A 12,925-nucleotide genomic window follows, 5' to 3' on the forward strand; every position below is an offset into this window, starting at 1 on the left:
GGACCCTTCGGTCGTCGGAGGTGATCCCCCTCGGGAGGGGTTTTTTCCTCTTGGGGCCTCTTTTCTGTAGTTTCTGAGCTCAGGATGTGGAGGGAGAGGTGCTGGGGACAGGCAGTGGTCCTGGGGTGGGGGAGACGAAGGAACTTTGGATACATGATGAAGACATACCCTGTGCTATTACTTTCTGAATAAGTTATTTTGCATAGCCATAATCGGGACAGAGCATGCGCTCTTTTTTTGTTTCCTCTTTTGCATGGGTATGTCTTTGTTTCCTAGTGCTTAAAATGCTGTTCTCGCTATAGCTTTGTTGTAAAGTTCCCTTGTGAAGCTGGAGTGTGAGGGATGAATCTAAGGTAGAGGGTGAAGGTTGCAGAGCAGGTAGCTCTGTTACACATACCTTTAAATTTCCTCCCTCCATCAGGGTATGGAATTTGATGCCATGATCAGTGGCTTCTCAAGAGGGCTTACTGTATGGTTGCAATAATTTCTCAGTATTAGAACTTGCGGAAGATCGAGTTTCGGTAGCATCTTTCTTTACTCTGTCACTTTGTCGCAGAACATGCAGTGTATAAAGGAGACCTATTTAATATTTTAAGGAGTAGGAATTCGTTTACTGAGCTGGGTGCTGTCAGCCCCCACTGCCCACATTGGTATATGGTGCTCAATATTTTGCCAGATGAGAATGCCACGGTAGTGATTTCTTAACGCAACTTGTTTGTAGTCAAACTTTTGATGTTAATGTTAGCTTTTTTTTTTTTTTTTTTCAAAAGCCTTTCAGATATACTTTCTGTAAACATTTAACTAAAGTGATAATGCTATCTGGTGTTTGGTTTGGGGTACTCCACGATAACAAAGAACTGAAGAATGTTCTCTCGTGTTTCTCAAAGTGTAATATGAAATAATTTTTTATGTTTTTTAAGAATTTGCTGAATGTTTTAAGCTTGTATTTTCTGAAACTTGTTTCTTGTGATACTGAAAGCCCATTATAGTTTGACCCTGTAGTATATAGTACTGCAAACTTTAAAAAAAAATAAATCCTTTTGCTAGAATGGCTGGCTGTGACATCATGCTAATCTTTAACAAGCTTCTCAAATAGCTTAAACTTCAGTGCTGTAGAGTGAAGTTTTCTATGTTATGTAAGTAATGCTCTGAATGTTAAATCCACTGCCCCTTTGTGGATTTAATACTCGGATTTATTAATATGCATATTATGGATTTGTTTGTGCAAATCACTTTTTCTATCAAAAAAACATGAGTACAAAGAATTTTGTGTGACTGTGTCCCCAAGCTCTTGGAAACACACTTCACAGTATCTTGTTGCTGAGATAACTGAGGTCTGACCTGTAAAGAAGCTGAGTGAGTCAGTGAGGTAACGTCATTGTATAGTTCTTGAAAAATACGCCCTAGTTTGAGGCTTAAGCTTAAAGATTTTAAGGCCTATGTGTGCATTGTTCAACTGAATGTATCTATGGACTGTTTATAGTAAACAATATTGAATAGAAGCATTTTATTAAAAGTGGCAGTAGTGCTTCATGTTTAACTGATTAGTTGTTGCTCAGATAAGAACACTTGATCCTTTTTTTCCCACCTTCTTGTTGCAGCTTTATTTGTCTCTAGACTTGACTGTTTACTATGTAAATGTTTCTGTGGGGTTTTCTGGGTAAGAACACCTCCCTTTTGGAACAGGAGAGGAACTGCGTCTGCAGTGAGTTCATACAAGTAGCCCGGGGTCCCTGACAGCAGGAACTGGGAGGTTGCTCTGTCCTTGATGTATGATCTTATGGTGGGGAGTACCTGAGCACTGTTTGGAAGATGGCTTCAGATGCAGGAGACTGCAGGCTAGGAGCATAAACAAGTTATGTGCTGAGCCTCGCAGTGAGTTTTATGCAGGGCTGCGTTACCGTTAACCACCACAGTGTAGAGAATTTATAACAATATGGGGGAAATATAGTACTAAAATCTTACCTGGCGTTATGCTTGTGAAAGATGCTGTGTCAGCAAGTACGGTGCAAAGTGGAGCAGGATTAGTTTAATGTATGCTTAAAATAGAAATCATAGTTTGCAATGATGAGCCATGAGACTTTCTTCAGGAACAATCTGTGCAGACAGAGCAACAGGACTAATTATACCTCTGCCATCCCTGGATTATTCCTTACTGAGCCTTGTGGTCAGCATGGAAGTAACAGTAGTCGCATTCCTGAGTACACTTAAAATGCCTAAGCAAAATAGTGGAATGTGTTTCAGGAAACAATAATTGTTTATTAATCAAGAGAAGTTGCACTGTTGGTTTTGGGTTTTTTTTAGTCTTTTATTGTGTGTCTTTATTTGGCCTCAGTGATTGATTTGAGTTGTGGGTAAGAATTCAGTTGTCTTCTATCAAGTGAAGTACCTTATACCCAAATCTTAAAGGTCGCATTTTACGGAGACATCTCATTCCCTTACAGAAGGGATCAGGTTTTTTGCCTCTAAGTAAAAATGTTAAAATAACAATAACTGTATATAAGCAGTGAATTGGGTCATGGAACTGTGTGAAACCTGGAACCTGCTCATTACTCATGTTTTCCTTCTTTTCTCACTTTTGGGGCTTTTTTCTTTCTAGTGCTTTTCTTCATCTAATAGTAACACCCACATTATGCATCACTAATGATGGGAAGGGCTGTCTTTGTATTTGCATCTGCTTTTTCATCAGTAAAAGTGCTAGGGATACTAACTTTGAAGAAGATTTTTACCCCCATTTTCACATTTCTGTAAGTATGGGAGCTCAGTTTTACGCCCTTGGGGTTGAACTGCAGCTGTGTGTGAAGGTGACTTTGTATCCACTATATGATGCTGTTTCTTAAAATGTTTGCAGTGTGTGCTGATGAGCTCACAGAACAAGGTAAATGTCTAAATTTGTCCTATATTCAGCTGAAAATGTTAGTATCAAAGCACTTCAGTACTCAGCTTGGGGATGTCTGGGTGCTCTTACACTTTCGGTAAAATTTTCAAGCAGCTCCTCTCACATTAACCTCATCACAGCTGTGTTAATAGAGCTGAGAAACTCTGGAATAGCCAGATTCAAAGGTTCTAATTAAGCACGTTCAGTGGATTTGTTTTATACAGTGCACGTTATGAGCCTATTGTACTGCTTGTGTGGTAAAGTTTGTCGCACCACCGTCTATGCTGTACTAAGAGAACAAGAGCTTTTGCGTTGAAAGTAGGACAGCTGTCTCCCAGGCTGCACTGTATGGGCCAGCTTGTCTCTGAGAGGGTTAAGCACGCTCATAAAGAGCTTATTTGGCTGCTGGTTTTTGTTTGACGATGGTTTCTGTCTTGTCTGATGTTCTTAACTAGTAAAGGGATGTTAGTGGAGTGAACTTCAGCTTGTGATGTCTATGAAAGCATGAGGTAAGGGGGGGCGGAACTCTACCTAGCAATAACGAGGAATTCTCCTGTTAGCAGTTCAGGCCTTGAACATAATTTCAGTTGTTTCTGGGTTATGTGACAGGGTTATCATATCACTGTTCTTGCTTCATGTACAGAAGGAGCTGGTTTCTGTTTACTTTTCTAGTTAAACATACATTTGGCTGTCTGGTTGGTGATTTCGTGTGGGTGTTTCTGTGAATGGCTTCATGCACCTGTGTTTGTTCCTTTTAAAGCTGATTGTCTCTTACTGGAGAATTGAGGCTCTGTCTGCAGAGGAAAGCTTTGTGTTAGGATTTTCAGAAGCTGAAGAAATAGCAGGGATGGTGGCATGTGTGGAAAAAAGTAGTATCAGCAAAACAGTTGAAACCCAGGACTGAAGGCCAGCCAAATAGGATAGAACCTTACTGGAAGAAAACATGTTGACTCAAGCAAGTGGGTAGAGTCTTTATTTTGTTTGGCTTGAAAATTTCCTATGGAGTCATGGTATTTTTCTGTTCTTTCAAAAATTGTGCGTTTCAGTTTTCATTCTTGGATTGCCAGGCACCTATTAAAGTAGGTGAGGATCTTTTTTATAGATTAAGTAGCTGAAGCACAGAATTTAAATAGATTAGAGAAGAGTCAAAGGAAGTAATTGTCCGAGAAAGGACTGGCTATGTCGATTTTGCTGAGTGAGCAGAAAGGTTTCACTTCACTTTCTTCCCTGCTATTCAGAGGGGAACTGTGGCTCTAGCACAGAAAAAGTTGAGTAGGAGCTTATGAACATAAGCAAGTCAGATCTGATTGTCTTGTAGCTAGCAGGACTTACAGGTGGTTTTTGTGCATTTATGCAGCATCTCACCCACAAGTCTTGCATTAGGCAAAACTAGTATTGGGAAAGCTTTTATGTTGCTTCCTTAATTTACCTGCAGGACTGAGAGCTGATGGGTACCAAATCTGCTGAGAAATCTATGTATGGCTTTGACACATTCTTTCTGTGTGCAGCCAACAAGGGTACAGTTCTGAGGCAGTGCTTTGAAATGCATAAAAAAACCTTTTGGAGCATGTCATAGGGAGCTGTTTACGCAAATTCCAAGATGATCATTCCTGCCTTGTTTGGCTTTACAAAGATTCTGATAAGAGCCTTCACTTCAGATGATACTCTATTTTCTTAAACCTTACAGCCCAGGAAAAAGGGATGCAAGCATGGTAGCGCATCGATTCCTTGCTATGTCTGTGTCTCACAGGAAAAGAAAATACAGCTCAAGTCATGATCAAGAGGAGTAAAGTAACAAATCTGTCACCAGTGCATCAAACAGAAGGTCTGTATGACCACAAGTTTATACTATGCAGATGGTCAAAGCAGAATGATTTAAATGATTAATGGTTTGGAGAGAGTGAGTTCAACGCAAATATTGAAAGAAATACTTTGGCTACTGCAAGTGGGAATAGATTTTACTGTCGGTACATGATCGAAGTATGTAAATATGGTGAAGAAAAGGAAGGGGTTTGGAGCATCCAGGCTGGTATAATAGAGAATAACCAGGAGAGTTAAAGAATGTGCATATTTTTGTGTTGTCCCTTTTATATTTAGGAAATGAGGACCGAGTTTGGGGCTATTTGTAAAAGCTGTAGCTCTGACCCTTTGCCTTGGGGAGAAGAGGAAATTAGAGGCTTTAAAGAGAGTCCTCCACCTCCTCCCTGATTGCTTCTCTGAAGCTTTGCTAGAGTTAGAACCAGTTTTCCTCAGTTGGGTGGAGGGGACATCTGGTAGCAGTGGTTCCTGGTTTGTCTTTTATGATTCTTACTACTTCTAGTATGGGCGGTATTTGCAGTTTCAGCTGGATGCTTAGGCTGGAAATGTTAATCAGACCTGTTAGCCTGACACATCTGCACTAAAGCCGCATTTGGTGTTCTTTTTGCGGTGTCCTAGATAACTGATCTTCAGTTTTCTATTTTAAATTCTGTAGCATGAAATATTAAGTAGTAAATGTGATGGATGGTAGCATAACTGCATGGAGCTGGATTGCTGGTCTTTCAAATGTGCATCTAACTAGACAATGCTTGGAGCTCCATAGGAAAGTATGCCTACGGGGGACCCCTTGTGTTTCTAGTTCATTGGTAATGTTGTGGAAACGGTGATGGGTTCCTTCCTGATTCCCTCTATTTGATTAGTTTTTGTCATGAAGCATTCTATTCATTGGATTTATCATGTTTATTCAGTGGCAAGTTTCAGAAGCCAAAGAGTGAACGAATGGTGAGAAGTCCCAGAGGTGCAAGCAGAAGCTGAATAGCATCCTGTTTTCATTTGTTTCAAATACAATGTTCAGATAATTTCTTAAAATGGTTTTCTTTAAAATGTATGTCTCAAAGTTATAAAAAGCATTTCCTGAATCTCTCAGTGAGTTGCTTAGCTGCTTCTTGGACCTAGATTAATAGAGAGAGGAATTGAAGCATTCCTCTATTGAGGTTGATTCAATCCAAAATTTTTCTTAGAGCTTATGAAATCAGGGAAGAGTCATCAGGCCAGGATGTCTCATTCTATTAATTTGAATGGAAGACTCTTAAATTTGCACCATGTGTGAGGAAACAGTGATTTATAGCTAACGGATGCTCTGCAGGCAGCAGCATTCCATCTGCTACACGAATTTTCCCATTACATTTTGATGAAAAGTCTTGGGAAAAGCCTCACACCTGTATTTGTCATTCTGAATAATGTTTGCCAGTGCTGGGTTGTTACTCTCGCCTGGATATTTTTTGAGCAAAATGCCTATTTTTATCAGCTTGCGTTTTTTTTTTTTTTAAACTTCAAAGCTGAGAGTTTCTGAAACACTACTTGGAATAAACACAGGCAGGAGAGATTATGTTTATACCAAAGATAGTCAATGTAATAGTAACTTAACTTTCCCTGCTGCTTTTGTGAGCAAACGCCTTGTTTTATTTAGTGTAACTTAAGCTGATTAAAAGAAAAAGGAAAAAAAAGCTTGCTTAAAGTTTTAGCACTTCTCTGCCAACATAAACTTTTTCTAATTCTTGTTGACTTGAGAATTGCTGATACAAACTAGGTCTTTCTGGACTTTGAATTCCATGGGGATGGGAGCCTGCAGAGTCTACAGGGCATACATTAATATATTTTGTGAACCCAGGATGTGAGTTGCTGCCTCAGTGATCAGCAACTGAGCCTCTCAGAATTGTTCCCCAGCAGTCAGGCAACCTGCTTTCACCAGCTCCATGTCCCTAGGGAGCAAAAACAACCAGGAGAATTGTATCCCTGCCTGATAAAATTAGGTCTTCTGTAATCTCTCTCAGAACAGCCGGATGGCTAGCTGCCTTGAAAAACATATGTTTTAATGCAGGAATAATGCATTCCATTTAGGATGGCTATAGCCGTGGGAGCTGGTTGACTTAGTGGATAAAGCACTCCCATTTTGCCTCTGGGATCAGGACTAATGTCAAACAACAGGTCTAAAGTGCAGCGATGGAAGGGGATTGTTTGGGATATTTTTCCTGTCTCGCTCTTAACAGGGGTGTTGTTCCTGTACCTTAGTCCTAAAGGAGTTTGAAAACTAAACTGTCCTATTACTGGAAATAAAGCATAAATTGCAAAGAAGCTGAGTTAGTGCATGTATTTCTAGATTGTAGCTCACTCTGCATTAAGAAAATTTATTTAGGAGTAGCAACATTGGTGTTCCTCTAATACAAGTTCACAATAAATTTCTCTGAGAGCAGCATAGGTAACTTGCTGGAGGAAGTCTGCTTTATCCCTGCCTCTCCTGATAGAGCTCCCCTGCAGAGGGAGGACACCGCTGTCATTGCAGCCACATGCATCTCTGTACTGCAGACAAAGCCTGCTGTTCTGTTGGGAATTGATTGTCATGTGGTACTTCCAGCTCCTCCTTCTGAGCTGATGAATTTCATTACAAGAAGCTAAGAATAATTATTTTCCCACTAATAATTTTCCGTATGAGCCATTGCTGTAGTTGCTGCAAAGATGGACTGTGGGTGACTGGGTGGAGTGTTGAGCTGTGCTGCTGAGAGTGGGAAGGGGTGACCAGAAGACAAGCTGTTTGTGTGGGGCAAGCCATGGGAGATTACAGAAGTGCTAAGTTTGGAACGTACGAACAAGATAAGTGGTGATGGGGCATTTGGTTGGCCATAAATTGGAAGGATGTGATCTAAAGTGGGAATGACACACCTGATAAAGCACCAGATTGAGAGTTGAAAGATTTGGTTTCAGGTCCTGTCCCTATGTGTGACTTCATTCTGTAGCCGCACAGCCATCATTCCAGAAAGGGTAGTCAGATGAGGATGTGTTAAAGAAGGTTTTGTGTTGCCTGCTGTCCCACCTCTACCTTTAAAGCATCAACTCTTCATTTAGAGTGCTGATTAATCTTTGACATGAAGAGCCATTTCAATATGAAGCACCTTTTCTGGAAATACTGTGATTTGCTCACTGAGAACAGCACCAAATGCATGTATGTCAGTATGGATGTCCTGATAAGACTTGTTTTCTTTGCCTAGTGGTTGCGTATTCATCATCACCTTTCGCTGTAATTACCCACTGTGGAAGCTTTGTGTGCTTCTCTGGAAACAGTGATCACATAGATAAGCTGACCAGCCAAAAGAAACCCTGAGGAGGGGAAAGAGGCTTTGAAGTTTTCTGCTTACTTTCTAGAAAGAGGTATGAGCAAAGCTAACAAACAGTTGTAAAAGGTCACTCTTTGCCTTTCTGTCAAGAAGGCAAGATGTGTAGCTAGCATGGTTTTGTGCTGCATAGCAGCAGCTGACATTCCTGCTCACAATGTGCATTGTCACTGTGGTAAGGAGAAGGAGAGTTACTCCGAAGAGCTGGGAAGTGACATGGCAAATTCCAGCCTGTGATTATTCACCATGCGATGGAGAGCCGAGTCAGGTGATCCAAGCGGGAGATAAAAGGTTCTTGATCCTCAGCGGTTCTGGTAGAGGGATAAACAGATCTGCAGCTTATTAAACTATGCTGTCTTTTTTTTTTTCTTCCCTTAATGGAATATAAGCAGAAAATGCCTATTAAAGGTGCTCCATTTCTGGCATTAAAAAAAAAAGATTGCTACGTGTCCCATAGGTGTGGTTCTAGCAAGGTACTTGATGGCATTTGGTTGGATAAATGCAGGGCTTCTTGCAGTGCTGTTTGTGTATGTGAAAGGAGAAGGGTGTTGCTGAAAAGTTTGCTTCAGATGACTCTGTACTGTGTCTCTAAGCTGGAGAAAAGCATGTATATTCCTATGGTGTGTCCTCAAGAACTACAGCCCTGGTTTCATAACAAAGCCTTTGGCAACAGTGTTGGCTCAAGATACTCTCACCTCTTAGCACCTTGCTCTTTTCCATTTTGGAGAGCACAGGCGCCTCAGCTCTGCATTTTGTAAAGCTGTGAACTTTGGCAAACTGGAGAGGGCAATTGATTAAACTTTTAGGAATGTAAGCTTTGTTTCTTAAAAAAAATAGTGAACCGTTTACTTCATTTCATGAGCAGTGAAAGCATTTGTAGGTAGCCAAATTATAACTTATTTTGATACAGTTTATTTAAGCTTTTGTGGCAATCCTGAAAAAAATACTGAACAACACAAAACTGAAACCTGTCTTGTGTTAGCAAAAAATAGATCTCATAATAGTAAAGTGCTTGTGTAAATGTTTTTTGAGACCGAGACCTGTGTTTGTTCTTAGGGCAGAAACTTTAAGTGATCCCTTGTGGATTAAAAAAAAAAGAACAATTCTTAAGTATGGAGGTTTTCATTCCAATTACAATAAGCGATTTTGGATTGGAAGTCGCTACAGTGAAAAGGGGGAAGTATTGTTATTTTCAGTTCACAGACAGGAAGCTGAGATGCACAGAGGTGAGGTGAGTTGCTCAGTCACACAAACCAGCAGCAAAGCCAGGCGCAGATCTGAGATCTTTTGACACTCAGCCCTCTGCTCCATACATGAGGGTACATTGTCACTTTCAAGGGAAGAGACTTTGAAACACACAGTCTGATAACTAGTAAATGGACGTCTGTGCAGTGTGCTGGGATATTGCATGCTCTTCTACATGTTCAGGTAGTCTGAAGTTTAGCTATCACAGTGATAGTATGTTTCAGTTGAACACTTATTGATATAAACCCACTGTACTTGTGGTATTTCTCCTCTCTGTTTTAAATTCTCAAGTCCTTCTTGAAAATATTCTGGATTTTAAAAGTCCTATGGTGCAGAAAAAAGTCAATTATTGAGTCCCAAACAGGGAGAATCGTGGATGAAGACGAAGCAAATGAGTCAGATATAAATAATCCTATTATGTCTTGGCTGCAGCCACACCTAGAAACCTTGAACAAACATTGCTGTTCTGTTTAGTTATTCCTGTGTTTGATACACTTTACTTGTTAAGTCCTGTTTTAAAATTGCAGCATGTAAAAATTGTGTAGGGCTAGTCGCCATTAATGTTAAAGACTTAGGAACGTTGTTTTGGTAATTTTGACCAGAGGCATGGATGCCTGTGCTAGAGCATAGTTAATTTGCTCTCGTATTTCCCCAAAATCAGAAAAATACAAAACCTTGAAGTTGGTGTTGCCTTGGAAGGCTTTCAAGGCAATTCTTTTTGCAGTAGGCCTTTTAAAAAAAAAAAGTCTGGCTAGAACAGCAAACAGGAAGACGCAATTACCCTTTGGCTTTTGTGTATCAAAACGTACAAAGCTTTGGTAAAACACTTTTAGTAGTATCTGGTTATAGCATGGAAGTCATAAAGAAAAGCATTTGGATCTAGCAAAATCATACTTGATGTATTATGATTACTGTCATGTGTCTTACTGGGTAATTACTCACCTAATAGCATGTGTCTCTTCCCTTTTCCACAGTGGATAAGCTGATTTTTAATAAATCTGAACAAAGCTATTTTTCAGATGAGACTTAAAGAAAAAAGAAAATCTGGACCCTTCTTCTCCCTCTCTCCTCTGATTCTAATTCTTCTGTTGTAGCTCCCTAAAGGGGGGCCTGAAGTATCGTCTGTTAAGTGTGGCTGTCACTAATTCCAAGGGTTTTTTAACAGAGGTTAGGGTTTGTTTTTTGATTCTTGTCCAAACACGTACCATTTGCTTTGCATTGTTCTTTTGTACTCACTGCTCTCCTTTGGGCTTTCTATGTGGCCTATGAAATGTGATCCTCTGGCTCAAAAGAGTTGTAGAGATTTGTCTTATGCACACTTACCTGCAGTAATCCTTGGTTTATCAGTGTTGCAGTGTGACAGCTCATGATTTTCAACCTGTTCATTTCCCTGTGATGTGAAAGTAATTTCTTGCATTGAACCTGACGGGGAAAACCAAATAGAAATAAAGGTTCATGTACTGGCAGCTCTTCTGGGGCTTGTTTATGGAGACTCACTCTCGTATACATTGAGTCTGTAGCAAGGGTGATGCTTCCTTTTTTTCACATTTCAGAGATTTAAATGGACTCAGCAAAGCAACAAGGGAGGGGGGCACGAAGTAAAGTAGGTGATGGTGACAAAGTTCTCCATGCTATGCAACATGCCATAACTTGGCGTCTTCTCTTAGGGAAATAATTACTTCTTATGTTCTCTTGTTTAAAATTACAGAATACCTTCCTATGAACAATAAAATGGTGTGAAAGACACAGACATGTTGTACGGCACTGCAGGCACACTCCTCTTCCAACAGAGACAGAACTATTTGGGCAGAAGGATAAAAGGAGAGACTTGGCATGGAGAACTGGGAAGGAGTAAATAGTCTTCCATTAGAATTGAGTTTGGCTTCAGGTTATGAAAGATCTGGCAACAGCACAGCTTAGAGTGTGTTTGCTACTTTTTATTGCTCTTGCTGTGCAAAGTGGCAACCTCTCGGTTGTGCTGGTACAGCTGCTCATGGGTCTGTCTTGGGATCTGGATTGAGGAGCTGACAGTCTTAACAAAATTAACAGTATTGCTGTTGAATACTTGACATCACGAGAGGATAGCCTGCAGAATAGTCCAAGAAAGGAAGAATGAAAGGAACTAGTGAAGCAGAGAGATCTGGGAGATGTAAGAGCTGGGGGTTTTTTTCTGTAATTCTGCTATCAAGAATAGCTATTTAAGAATAGCTTAGATTTTCTGTGGGTGAAATGTGACAAAAAGTCTCCAAGAGTTACTGTCACATCAGAGTAAGCTAGCAGTTGTTGGATTGTTTCCATGTTTTAAAGGGATTGTTTGAAGCAGTTTCATAGATTCCTAGTCGAAAGGTAGATTTCTGCTCCTTCAGCACATTCTGCCCCAAGCAGCTGCAGACAGCATCTCTCATCTTAACTCACTAAACCAGTTAATGTTAGAGCTTTGAACATACTGTCTACTATTTAAGTGTTACATACTGTTAGATACGTAAATGAAAAAGACTGTGCTGGTTGTTCCAGGGAGTTACCTCATGGAGGGGAAAAGCTGACTTGGGTTTCCTGTGATATCCTTTACCTCTGATTGTGCAGGGTGCAAATTCAAAGCCACCCTGCGTTATCTGTGGATGGAGGCACATATGAAAAGGAAGAAGGCAGCTAGGCTAGGGCAGCTTGCCAATTGCTTAAAGCCTTTGTTAGAGACTAAAGGAAACCTGCGCCCATTTAGGCACTAGTACAGCCCCAGGGGCTTTCTTGGCCTCATATGTAAAGAAGATGAAGGCAGCCGCATGGAAATGATTGCACACTTTTGCATGTCAGTCTACATTAGCTCTTTAGGCCCTGGTTGTTGTGTTTGAATGCTAAGATCTTGTGCTTAATTCTCAGGATTTTCATTCTGTGGGTCTGTCAGTGTAGCACTTAACCCATCTGTTGAAACTAAACCATGAGGAAAGCATCTTCTGCGCAAGAATGCTTGCAAAACCTGTCTCTTATTGAACTGCTCGGAGCCCATATGTGACTTCATTCTGATCACAAGGAGGAAGATGTCTCCAGTGGTCAGGCTCTGCTGCATTACCTCTGGGAAAGGTGTCTACCTCTGCATGACTGGTTTCTCCATATGATAAATTCTTCATTCTCAGCTTGCTGTGTGCTGAAATAAAAGGAGAGACAAACTCAAGTATCAAAATAAACGTCAATTTTAAACCAGTGCAACCAAGCAAATTAGAAATGGGCATGCTTTCACTCTCAAATCTCTGCTGCTTTGCCATTTGCCTTTCCTCTGCATGAAAAGATTTTGGAGTGATTTATAGCTGTTAGGCCAGTCTCATCAGGACTGCTAGGTACAGTACTGTCTATGTAGTTGAGTGATTGGCTTCTTGGAGACTGCATTTCTGGGCTAGGGTTGTTTTTTTTTTTTTTCCTTTTAGAACTTAGAACATGAAATATTCAATCATATCTGTGCACAGCACAACTGAGGTATCATGCTTCAGAGAACTGTGATGAAGGTGTCAGGTTGTAAGCACATCATGAGTTCATGGCTTCTGTGTGTTTGTGTGTTTTTATGGAGATGGTAGCTACCCAAGTGTGACTTTGGGGTTTCAGGAGAAATTTTGCTGTGTCTTCCTCCAGCAGAATTAGCTGGGGTAAGAGGGAACATCTCTCC

The 12,925-nt window shown here is 40.5% G+C and overlaps 1 protein-coding gene across 6 annotated transcripts in view; it reads left to right on the forward strand.

Moving 5' to 3' along the window:
• The window catches only part of DIP2B (DIP2 disco-interacting protein 2 homolog B (Drosophila)), a 69,086-nt gene that overhangs the window by 314 nt on the left and 55,847 nt on the right, over nt 1-12,925 (forward strand). The window lies entirely within an intron of this gene.

Source organism: Haliaeetus leucocephalus, unplaced genomic scaffold, assembly GCF_000737465.1.
Source record: "Haliaeetus leucocephalus isolate CR32 unplaced genomic scaffold, Haliaeetus_leucocephalus-4.0 Scaffold214, whole genome shotgun sequence".
In the NCBI taxonomy this organism is placed as follows: Eukaryota; Metazoa; Chordata; class Aves; order Accipitriformes; family Accipitridae; genus Haliaeetus; species Haliaeetus leucocephalus.